The 13,792-nt window shown below is 48.1% G+C and overlaps 1 protein-coding gene across 1 annotated transcript in view; it reads right to left on the bottom strand.

The window, feature by feature from the left end:
• Nucleotides 1-3,431, bottom strand: part of VWA3A (von Willebrand factor A domain containing 3A) — a 124,408-nt gene extending 120,977 nt beyond the window's left edge. Inside the window, exon 1 of the mRNA XM_077448997.1 lies at nucleotides 3,205-3,431. The gene's annotated coding sequence lies outside the window, so the exon portion shown is untranslated. The remainder of the gene's footprint in view (nucleotides 1-3,204) is intronic.
• Between the last annotated feature and the right edge of the window lie 10,361 nt (nucleotides 3,432-13,792).

Genomic DNA, 13,792 nt, shown 5'->3' with positions numbered 1-13,792 from the left:
TCTGGTTCCTGCAATATGGTTGAAAATCATTGAGAAAAATGGCATGGGTAGCCCTCCCTGCCCATTACCAGCCCCTTTGGGTCTTGTATGCATATTAAGGGGAACCCCGTACCCATATTAAAAAAAGGAAATACGTGTGGCCCCCAGGCCCTATATACTCAGAACAGCAGTATACAGGCGGCGCAAACAAGACAGGGACTGTGTAGGTTTGTTGTGTTAAGTTGAATCTGTTTGTAATTTTCAACCGGTACATTTTTAAAGTGTAGCTCCAGTCAAAAAAACTATTTTTAAGCTTTTTGGAAAACATAGGGAAGGGTTATCACCCCTGTATAATTTGTTTTGCCGTCCGTCTTTTTCAGAGCATGCAGACAGCACGCACAATCTCCTACCGCTGACTGCAAGCTCTATTTAAAACGAGCAAGATAGTTAGCTATATAGGTGGATATAGCGGTGTATACTGCGTTCAGAGCACACAGACAGCACGCACAATCTCCTAACACTGAATGAAAGCTCTATTTAAAACGAGCAAGATATTTAGCTATATAGGTGGATATAGCGGTGTATACTGCGTTCAGAGCACGCAGACAGCATGCACAATCTCCTAACACTGACTGAAAGCTCTATTTAAAACGAGCAAGATAGTTAGCTATATAGGTGGATATAGCGGTGTATACTGCGTTCAGAGCACGCAGACAGCACGCACAATCTCCTAACACTGAATAAAAGCTCTATTTAAAACGAGCAAGATATTTAGCTATATAGGTGGATATAGCGGTGTATACTGCGTTCAGAGCACGCAGACAGCACGCACAATCTCGTAACACTGAATGAAAGCTCTATTTAAAACGAGCAAGATATTTAGCTATATAGGTGGATATAGCGGTGTATACTGCGTTCAGAGGACGCAGACAGCACGCACAATCTCCTAACACTGACTGACAGCTCTATTATAAAAGATAGATATATCGCTAGATATATAGGTGAATATAGCGGTGTATACTGCGGTCAGGGCACGCAGACAACAACCACTACAGAAGAGCAAGAACGAAAAATCGGCTGATAACGATCGGTGTATACTGTGTTGAAGGTACACAGAACACCCACTAACTGCTACAGACGCGCTGGCGGCCTTATATAGTGTGGGGCGTGTACTACACAGCCTGAGCTATGATTGGCCACAGGCATCCTGCCTGTGGCCAATCATGGCTCTCCTCGCTGCCGGCGCTGTGATCGGCCAAGCATGTGGGGTCACAGTGCATGCTTGGCCAATCATGAGCCAGCAATGCACTGCGCCATCGCAGTGCATTGTGGGCCGAGAGCGCCACACGAATTTGGTGCGAACGGCCCATAACGTTCGGAATTCGCCGAACGGGCGAACAGCCGATGTTCGAGTCGAACGTATGTTCGACTCGAACACGAAGCTCATCCCTAGTTACTACGTTTCATAAAATTTTTGATAAATTATTACACTATGGAGCCTTCTCTTTTCCTGCATGTAAATAAGCATATTGCCCTGTGAGTGTGAGCACGCTGAGGAGATTATTTGGAAATCGATCAACTATTGTGGGAATCTACAGAGAGGCTTAATACCTCGTTACATGAGGTGAGAGGCTGGGGGAAATAGTGTGATGCACATTGAATGGTGGAAACTTCCTGGATATTGGCGCTTGCACTTTATTACTGATGATCCGAACTACACAGTGTGGATTTACTATTCGTGTGGATTTTCTTTGCACGTTTATGGGACTTGTCTACTTCACTATTTAAAGACATCATTAAAGACATTGTTTGATGATTATCTGCACTTTTTTGCCTTTTGCATGTTATTGCACATTGGATTTTGTAAGACTTTGGCAGCAATCTTTTCTTTTATTTTTTATTTTTTAAATATATAAACTGTGTAAGTTTTCTTGTTGCAACAATTCACATGTGATTTTTCATCACGGATATACATTTTTTACCAGGATTTTTTTGCACCATTATAGGATATATGTTAATCGATTTAATATTATCATTAGCACCTTTTGATTGTTATTTTGCACATAAATAATATTATTGTATATATTTCCTTTCACTTTAGCACATGCACTTGGAGAATTAAGCAATTAATTGATTTTTATTAGTAAGCGCTACATTACTTGCCATTATTACCATTCATGTTTAGCATGAGGGTACCTTTATGTTGGCAGCTACTTTGATAGGCTTATATTATTATATACCCTTGTGGTTTGCGCATTAGTATTTCCTTTTTACAATATAATAGTAGCATATTTCTCTATAATGGATACAATGCTATGTATGGTGTGTTCTACTTTACACATACAACTAATTTTCTGTAAGGCCTCATTAAAGGGGAGGGCCAGCTGAAAAAAAAAAAAAGTAAAAGTCAGTAGCTACAAACACTGTAGCTGCTGACTTTTAATAAGCGCACTTACCTGTCCAGGGTGCCCGTGATTTCGGCCGCCCAAAGCCGACCCGACCCTCGGCTCTCAGGTCCTGGTGCCGCCATTCTAGCTAAAGGAAACCGGCAGTGGAGCCTTGTGGCTTCACTGCCCATTTCCTACTGCACATGCGCGAGTCACGCAGCGATTTGTGAATGGGGCACGCTGTGTTCTGGGACACACACAGTTTCCCATTCCCCATTCCCCAGAAGACAATGCAAGGAGGAGAGAAGACCGAAGATCACTGCAGAGTAGGAAGAGGCAGATTAGGATGATCTGCCTAGCAACAGGCATTTCTGGTAAGTTTTAAAAAAATTAAAATTCTGATTTTTTGGAACATTTTAATGTAATTTTGTTTTTTAGGGTGGCCCTCCACCTTAACCCATCATTTTTTATTTATGGATCTGAACACAACAGAATTGTTTTCAATGGTGACATCCACACAGCGGCATTAACATGCACTGCGTTCAGATCCATAACACAAAATCTACAAATCTGCGCTTGAAGACATATGTATACATTCCGGTACTGAAATAGAAAATAGGACAGGTTTACACACATAAAAAATGGATCTAAAAGCAAGTATCATATAACTCAGGAACTTTTGTTCCAGTAAACGTGAGTAAATGTTTTACATCCATGTGAACGAAATCTAATTGTTTATTTTTTTTCTCATTATCCAATAAAAATCTATTGATATTAAAATAATAAAAAGAAAACATACAAGGCATATCACACACGACATCTGATGATTTGTTTTTACCTGTTAAGTTGCCTTCAGTATGTTCAGCATCACAACACGACTTCCATTAGAATTACAGGAGACTCAGGGTGAGAGTGACTTCCGGCAGCTGAGATGTGTACTTCGTCTCCAGGGCAACGGCCCCAACCACTGACACAGGGAGGGGGAGGATGTATACAAAAGAGATGTTCCTAGAAAGAAGGGGATGTTCTGTGCTGTTAATATTAATATATCAGTTACATACAATTCAGGAATCATCCTCAGATATTCATTTAAAAAGTGCAAGAGAAAAATCTGCTGGAAAGCTGTGTTGGTAGAGTCGGTTGCTAGGCAGAGAACAGCTTCCATTGAATGGAGCTCTGTATAATAGTAGGGTGTGGACTGGAGTCATAGTGCCAGCACAGGGCAGGAAGGCAGCAAGGGGCAGAGAGAGAGGGGGGCAGCTTCTGCAAAAGCAGAAGTAGCAGACTGGTTGGTGACCATACATGTAACAACCTGATCAAACGATTCTTCGCAAAATTTGATAATATATTCGGGTCTATGAATTATTGAAAAGACAGACACTGTGTCATCCATTGATTTAAAGTGGTTTTTAAAGAGAGGTTTTTTTTTTTTATTTTTTTTTTTTAACCTTAATGGATTCTATACATTAAAGAGGAGCTCCAGTCTCCTGTGAAAAAAATAAGTCAGCAGCTACAAAAACTGTAGCAGCTGACTTTTCAAAAACAGCCACTCACCTGTCCCATGATCCAGCGGTGTGCTCGCCCCAGCCGGTTTTACCTGCTGTCTTTTTTCCTCGGCGCAGGTATTCTGTCAACTTTGCCAACTCGTCAGAAACTCCAAACACTCCAACAACGTCACTTCCGGTTTCTTTATGCCCTGTCCACACGGTCGGACATTCCGACCACAAAATCCGTTGGATTTTTTCCGACGGATTTTGTCCTAAACTTGTGTTGCATACACACGGTCAGACAAAATTCAATTGTTCAGAATGAGGTGACGTATGTTGCATACAACGGGACTTTGTAGAGGCTAATAGCCAATAGCTTTGGTCTCGTAATTTAATCTGAGCATGTGTGGCACTTTGTCTGTCGGAATTCTCTACAGTTTTTATTCATGTAAAAGATTTTCATCTACTTCCCAATAAATCTTTTTATGCAAATGTTGTACCTCATTTAAAGTCCCATGGAAAATGCTTCTAGTTCTTTTTATATGCAAATAAGGGATGGAGACATGACATTCTAAAGCATAGTACACACGGGCTGAATGGCAGGTGGCATCGGCCGGTTCAATAGAAACCAGCTGACATTCAGCCCATGTGTCTGACAAAAGCCAATGGCTGAGAGCGCTGACCGGTCCCCGGCGTGTTCTGGCAGTAGGGCCATCCCCCTATCAGAACACAATAGCAAAGCAGGGGAGATCACTGTACTAACGTCGCTTGTGTTAATACAGCGATCTGTCAGGTCAGCGATTGTGTTGAGCTTGTTAGTAAGCATGGAGGAGAAGGGAGGGATTGGGCTGCCATTTACAAATACCACTGTGACAGGTTTCTCACTTTTCCCTACTTGCAGGTTACTTTTATTAGAGCGTTAGGTTACCCATATGAAGGCGACATTGCTCACCTTAGTTATGTCAGAGACAGAGTTTCATACATGGGGTCATTATCTACACAGTGAAAACTTTCTCTAATAAAAAATTCTATATTCACAATGTACACTGCAACAGTACCAAATAATATGAAGCACATTTTAGAGAAAAAGGAAATATGCATTGCGTGTAATCATTGCAGCTTTTAAGGATGTAAAGTATCGATGGAAGCATGAAGCCAACTGACCTCCATGAGCTGCCTTACACACATTCTCCATCATGGAAGAAAACATTGCATTTGTGAAGCTACATGAAGTCACAGACAAGATCTAGCATCTCAGAAGATAAATTTACTATGCATGATGAAATAGTAACATCACACTTGACTTTTCTGCTATCGTTGATGTATGGATTGTAACATGCATCCTGACATGTCGTTGCCAGTGTTAATGTATTTTCTCCATCCTCATGGATCAAATCACTTAGGCTGCTTTACTGGAACATACCCTCTAATGGTTTTATAATGTCTTGCTTGTGCCTCTGGAGACTAGGCCACTTGTAAAAAAAATCCTATTGTGCTGCAGTATAGAACACTTATCGCACTCTTTCTGGATGACTGGAGGCAGGGAAGCAAGGGGGATATAACAGCTTTAGCTTAACAGTATCATTAATTGAACTGATTCTAAAAAGAAGGAACACTTAGTTGTTGAAAACAAGCTTAGCTCCAAACATGCTATTTTTGGATAGCTGTGAGCAAATAATGCACTTTATTTGCACTTCATCCAATATACTTCTAAAGTCTGTGTTGAAAATTATAGCTGATACAATAGCTGATTTAAGGTGCGGCCTTACTAATACCAGCCAATATGCCCTTCTACACTAATGTGCCCATCCCGGTGCCATTTTTAAACGACAAGGCTGCAAATGACACTGACAAGGCTGCAAATGACACTGACAAGGTTGCAGATGGACACTGACAAGGCTTCAATGACAAGGCTGCAAATGATACGGACAAGGCTGCAGATGGACACTGACAAGGCTGCAATTACAAGGCCGCAGATGGACACTGACAAGGCTGCAAATGACACTGACAAGGCTGTAGATGGACACTGACAAGGCTGCAATGACAAGGCTGCAAATGACACTGAACAGGCTGCAATGACAAGGCTTCAAATGACACTGACAAGGCTTCAAATGGACACTGATAAGGTTGCATTGATGGGCATTTAAATGTAAGTTTTTGTTCCTTAAACTACCCTCCTAAAAGTTTTATTCCTTAAAATTCCCTCCTAAACTTGGAGTGCGTGTTATACGCCGGTATGTGTTATATGCCTATAAATACGGTAGTTAAAACAAATGATACAGCAAGTTAATACAACATGTGCTCAGAAGTCATCTTAAAAATTAGTCTCAGAGTTTTTGTTTTTTTAATAGTCACACAATAAACATTTAAAACTTTTCTAACACCTCACCACTAGTGATGGAAGAATTTCCGACAAGACGTTTCGCGAACCGCGAACGCAGCCAAAAGTTTGCGAACCATTGACTTTAATGGCAGGCGAACCTTAAAAACCTCCAGGTCATATTTTCAGCCACAAAATACTTACTAGCTGTGCACACATATTCCCACAACATGGACACTGACATAACAAAAGTATTAAGTGAATCTGGGATTGACAACGACAAGCATTCTTTTTTTTTTCCTGTGAAATTTTGACAATTCAGGAGCGCTTGAAGGCCATGGATGAGAGGCAAGGTCAGGGCAGGCTGTGAAGGGGGTGCAGGAGATGATCAGTGCCACAGTCAGGGCAGCGCAGTCCTGTGCCAGTGTGCCAACCAGCACCGTGATAGAGAGCACTGAGGCGACACCAGCACCGAGGTAGAGAGCACTGACACCAGCACCGAGATGGAGAGCATACCACACCAGCACCGACATAGAGAACACTGACACCAGACCAGCACCGAGATAGAGAGCACTGACACCACACCAGCACCAAGATATTGAGCACTGACACCACACCAGCACCGAGATAGAGAGCACTGACACCACACCAGCACCATGATAGAGAGTACTGAGACCAGCACAGAGATAGAGAGCACTGACACCACACCAGCACAGTGATAGAGAGCACTGAGACCACATCAGCACCGAGATAGAGAGCACGGAGACCACACCAGCACCGAGATAGAGAGCACTGATACCACACCAGCATCGAGATAGAGAGCACTGACACCACACCAGCACCATGACAGAGAGCACTGAGACCACTCCAGCACCGAGATAGAGAGCACTGACACCACACCAGCACTGTGATAGAGAGCACTGACACCAGCACCGTGATAGAGAGCATACCACACCAGCACTGAAATAGAGAGCACTGACACCACACCAGCACCGAGATAGAGAGCACTGACACCACACCATCACCGTGATAGAGAGTACTGAGACCAGCACCGAGATAGAGAGCACTGACACCACACCAGCACCGTGATAGAGAGCACTGAGACCACACCAGCACTGAGATAGAGAGCACTGAGACCACACCATCACCGAGATAGAGAGCACTGACACCACACCAGCTCGGTTATAGAGAGCACTGACACCAGCACTGAGATAGAGAGCACCGACACCACACCAGCTCCGTGATAGAGAGTACTGAGGCCAGCACCGAGATAGAGAGCACTGACACCAAGCCAGCACCGTGATAGAGAGCACTGAGACCACACCGGCACCGAGATAGAGAGCACTGAGACCACACCAGCACCGTGATAGAGAACACGGACACCAGCACCATGATAGAGAGCACTGAGACCACACCAGCACCGAAATAGAGAGCCCTGACACCACACCAGCACAGTGATAGAGAGCACTGACACCAGCACCGTGATAGAGAGCACTGAGACCACACCAGCATCGAGATAGAGAGCACTGACACCACACCAGCACCGTGACAGAGAACACTGAGACCACACCAGCACCGAGATAGAGAGCACTGACACCACACCAGCACCGTGATAGAGAGCATTGACACCAGCACCATGATAGAGAGCACTGAGACCACACCAGCACCATGATAGAGAGCACTGACACCACACCAGCACCGAGATAGAGAGCACTGAGAGAACACCAGCACCGAGATAGAGAGCACTGACACCACACCAGCACCGTGATAGAGAGCCCTGACACCAGCATCATGATAGAGAGCACTGAGACCACACCAGCACCAAGATAGAGAGCACTGACACCACACCAGCACCGTGATAGAGAGCACTGACACCAGCTCCATGATGGAGAGCACTGAGACCACACCAGCACCGAGATTGAGGGCACTGACACCACACCAGCACCGAGATAGAGAGCACTGACACCACACCAGTACCATGATAGAGAGCACTGACACCACGCCAGCACTGAGATAGAGAGCACTGAAACCACACCAGCACCGTGATAGAGAGCACTAACACCAGCACCATGATAGAGAGCACTGAGACCACACCAGCATTGAGATAGAGAGCACTGACACCACACCAGCACCGTGACAGAGAACACTGAGACCACACCAGCACCGAGATAGAGGGCACTGACACCACACCAGCACCATGATAGAGAGCACTGAGACCACACCAGCACCGTGATAGAGAGCACTGACACCAGCACCGTGATAAAGAGCACTGAGACCACACCAGCAATGAGATAGAGAGCCCTGACACCACACCAGCACCGTGATAGAGAGCACTGACACCAGCACCGTGATAGAGAGCACTGAGACCACACCAGCATCGAGATAGAGAGCACTGACACCACACCAGCACCGTGACAGAGAGCACTGAGACCACACCAGCACCGAGATAGAGAGCACTGACACCACACCAGCACCGTGATAGAGAGCATTGACACCAGTACCATGATAGAGAGCACTGAGACCACACCATCACCGTGATAGAGAGTACTGAGGCCAGCACCGAGATAGAGAGCACTGAAACCACACCAGCACCGTGATAGAGAGCACTGAGACCACACCAGCACTGAGATAGAGAGCACTGAGACCACACCAGCACCGAGATAGAGAGCACTGACACCACACCAGCACCGTGATAGAGAGCACTGACACCAGCACTGTGATAGAGAGCACTGAGACCACACCAACACTGAGATAGAGAGCACTGACACCACACCAGCTCCGTGATAGAGAGTACAGAGGCCAGCACCGAGATAGAGAGCACTGACACCACACCAGCACCGTGATAGAGAGCACTGAGACCACACCGGCACCGAGATAGAGGGGACTGACACCACACCAGCACCGTGATAGAGAGCATTGACACCAGCACCATGATAGAGAGCACTGAGACCACACCAGCACCGAGATAGAGAGCACTGACACCACACCAGCACCATGATAGAGAGCACTGACACCACACCAGCACCGAGATAAAGAGCACTGAGAGAACACCAGCACCGAGATAGAGAGCACTGACACCACACCAGCACCGTGATAGAGAGCCCTGACACCAGCTCCATGATGGAGAGCACTGTGACCACACCAGCACCGAAATAGAGGGCACTGACACCACACCAGCACCGAGATAGAGAGCACTGACACCACACCAGTACCATGATAGAGAGCACTGACACCACACCAGCACCAAGATAGAGAGCACTGACACCACACCAGCACCGAGATAGAGAGCACTGACACCACATCAGCACCATGATAGAGAGTACTGAAACCAGCACAGAGATAGAGAGCACTGAGACCACACCAGCACAGTAATAGAGAGCACTGAGACCACACCAGCACCGAGATAGAGAGCACTGAGACCACACCAGCACCGAGATAGAGAGAACTAATACCACACCAGCATTGAGATAGAGAGCACTGACACCACACCAGCACCGTGACAGAGAGCACTGAGACCATGCCAGCACCGAGATAGAGAGCACTGACACCACACCAGCACTGTGATAGAGAGCACTGACACCAGCACCGTGATAGAGAGAATACCACACCAGCACCGAGATAGAGAGCACTGAAACCACACCAGCACCGAGTTAGAGAGCACTGACACCACACCATCACCGTGATAGAGAGTACTGAGACCAGCACCGAGATAGAGAGCACTGACACCACACCAGCACTGTGATAGAGAGCACTGAGACCACACCAGCACTGAGATAGAGAGCACTGAGACCAACCCAGCACCGAGATAGAGAGCACTGACACCATACCAGCACCGTGATAGAGAGCACTGACACCAGCACTGTGATAGAGAGCACTAAGACCACACCAACACTGAGATAGAGAGCACTGACACCACACCAGCACCGTGATAGAGAGCACTGAGACCACACCGGCACCGAGATAGAGAGCACTGAGACCACACCGGCACCGTGATAGAGAGCACTGAGACCACACCAGCACCGTGATAGAGAACACAGACACCAGCACCATGATAGAGAGCACTGAGACCACACCAGCACCGAAATAGAGAGCCCTGACACCACACCAGTAAAGTGATAGAGAGCACTGACACCAGCACCGTGATAGAGAGCACTGAGACCACACCAGCATCGAGATAGAGAGCACTGACACCACACCAGCACCGTGACAGAGAACACTGAGACCACACCAGCACCGAGATACAGAGCACTGACACCACACCAGCACCGTGATAGAGAGCATTGACACCAGCACCATGATAGAGAGCACTGAGACCACACCAGCACGAGATAGAGGGCACTGACACCACACCAGCACCATGATAGAGAGCACTGACACCACACCAGCACCGAGACAGAGAGCACTGAGAGAACACCAGCACCGAGATAGAGAGCACTGACACCACACCAGCACCGTGATAGAGAGCCCTGACACCAGCACCATGATAGAGAGCACTGAGACCACACCAGCACCAAGATAGAGAGCACTGACACCACACCAGCACCGTGATAGGGAGCACTGACACCAGCTCCATGATGGAGAGCACTGAGACCACACCAGCACCGAGATAGAGGGCAATGACACCACACCAGCACCGAGATAGAGAGCACTGACACCACACCAGTACCATGATAGAGAGCACTGACACCACACCAGCACTGAGATAGAGAGCACTGAAACCACACCAGCACCGTGATAGAGAGCACTGACACCAGCACCATGATAGAGAGCACTGAGACCACACCAGCATTGAGATAGAGAGCACTGACACCACACCAGCACCGTGACAGAGAACACTGAGACCACACCAGCACCGAGATAGAGGGCACTGACACCACACCAGCACCGTGATAGAGAGCACTGAGACCACACCAGGACCGTGATAGAGAACACTGACACCACACCAGCACCGTGATAAAGAGCACTGAGACCACACCAGCAATGAGATAGAGAGCACTGACACCACACCAGCACCGTGATAGAGAGCACTCACACCAGCACCGTGATAGAGAGAGAGCACTGATACCACACCAGCACCGAGATAGAGAGCACTGACACCACACCAGCACTGTCAAAGAGAGCACTGACACCAGCACCGAGATAGAGAGCATACCACACCAGCACCGAGATAGAGAGCACTGACACCACACCAGCACCGAGATAGAGAGCACTGACACCACACCAGCACCGTGATAGAGAGTACTGAGACCAGCACCGAGATAGAGAGCACTGACACCACACCAGCACCGTAATAGAGAGCACTGAGACCACACCAGCACTGAGATAGAGAGCACTGAGACCACACCAGCACCGAGATAGAGAGCACTGACACCACACCAGCACCATGATAGAGAGCACTGACACCAGCACTGTGATAGAGAGCACTGAGACCACACCAACACCGAGATAGAGACCACTGACACCACACCAGCTCTGTGATAGAGAGTACTGAGGCCAGCACCGAGATAGAGAGCACTGACACCACACCAGCACCGTGATAGAGAGCACTGAGATCACACCGGCACCGTGATAGAAAGCACTGAGACCACACAAGCACCGTGATAGAGAGCACTGACACCAGCACCATGATAGAGAGCACTGAGACTACAACAGCACCGAAATAGAGAGCCCTGACACCACACCAGCACCGTGATAGAGAGCACTGACACCAGCACTGTGATAGAGAGCCCTGAGACCACAACAACACTGAGATAGACAGCACCGACACCACACCAGCTCCATGATAGAGAGTACTGAGGCCAGCACCGAGATAGAGAGCACTGGCACCACAGCAGCACCGTGATAGAGAGCACTGAGACCACACCAGCACCGAGATAGAGAGCACTGAGACCACACCAGCACCATGATAGAGAGCACTGAGACCACACCAGCACCGAAATAGAGAGCCCTGACACCACACCAGCACCGTGATAGAGAGCACTGAGACCACACCAGCATCGAGATAGAGAGCACTGACACCACACCAGCACCGTGACAGAGAGCACTGAGACCACACCAGCACCGAGTTAGAGAGCACTGACACCACACCAGCACCATGATAGAGAGCACTGAGACCACACCATCACCGTGATAGAGAGTACTGAGACTAGCACCGAGATAGAGAGCACTGACACCACACCAGCACCGTGATAGAGAGCACTGACACCAGCACCATGATAGAGAGCACTGAGACCACACCAGCATTGAGATAGAGAGCACTGACACCACACCAGCACCGTGACAGAGAACACCGAGACCACACCAGCACCGAGATAGAGGGCACTGACACCACACCAGCACCGTGATAGAGAGCACTGAGACCACACCAGGACCGTGATAGAGAACACTGACACCAGCACCGTGATAAAGAGCACTGAGACCACACCAGCAATGAGATAGAGAGCACTGACACCACACCAGCACCATGATAGAGAGCACTGACACCAGCACCGTGATAGAGAGAGAGCACTGATACCACACCAGCACCGAGATAGAGAGCACTGACACCACACCAGCACTGTGAAAGAGAGCACTGACACCAGCACCGAGATAGAGAGCATACCACACCAGCACCGAGATAGAGAGCACTGACACCACACCAGCACCGAGATAGAGAGCACTGACACCACACCAGCACCGTGATAGAGAGTACTGAGACCAGCACCGAGATAGAGAGCACTGACACCACACCAGCACCGTAATAGAGAGCACTGAGACCACACCAGCGCTGAGATAGAGAGCACTGAGACCACACCAGCACCGAGATAGAGAGCACTGACACCACACCAGCACCGTAATAGAGAGCACTGACACCAGCACTGTGATAGAGAGCACTGAGACCACACCAACACCGAGATAGAGACCACTGACACCACACCAGCTCTGTGATAGAGAGTACTGAGGCCAGCACCGACATAGAGAGCACTGACACCACACCAGCACCGTGATAGAGAGCACTGAGACCACATCGGCACCGTGATAGAAAGCACTGAGACCACACCAGCACCGTGATAGAGAGCACTGACACCAGCACCATGATAGAGAGCACTGAGACTACACCAGCCCCGAAATAGAGAGCCCTGACACCACACCAGCACCGTGATAGAGAGCACTGACACCAGCACTGTGATAGAGAGCCCTGAGACCACAACAACACTGAGATAGACAGCACCGACACCACACCAGCTCCGTGATAGAGAGTACTGAGGCCAGCACCGAGATAGAGAGCACTGGCACCACAGCAGCACCGTGATAGAGAGCACTGAGACCACACCAGCACCGAGATAGAGAGCACTGAGACCACACCAGCACCATGATAGAGAGCACTGAGACCACACCAGCACCGAAATAGAGAGCCCTGACACCACACCAGCACCGTGATAGAGAGCACTGAGACCACACCAGCATCGAGATAGAGAGCACTGACACCACACCAGCACCGTGACAGAGAGCACTGAGACCACACCAGCACCGAGTTAGAGAGCACTGACACCACACCAGCACCATGATAGAGAGCACTGAGACCACACCATCACCGTGATAGAGAGTACTGAGACTAGCACCGAGATAGAGAGAACTGA

Source organism: Lithobates pipiens, unplaced genomic scaffold (assembly GCF_037356315.1).
Source record: "Lithobates pipiens isolate NorthernLeopardFrog02 unplaced genomic scaffold, aLitPip1_a1.2 Scaffold_22, whole genome shotgun sequence".
In the NCBI taxonomy this organism is placed as follows: domain Eukaryota; kingdom Metazoa; phylum Chordata; class Amphibia; order Anura; family Ranidae; genus Lithobates; species Lithobates pipiens.
The sequence above is the reverse complement of the archived record's forward strand: the minus strand, read 5'-3'. Positions and strand labels throughout refer to the sequence as shown.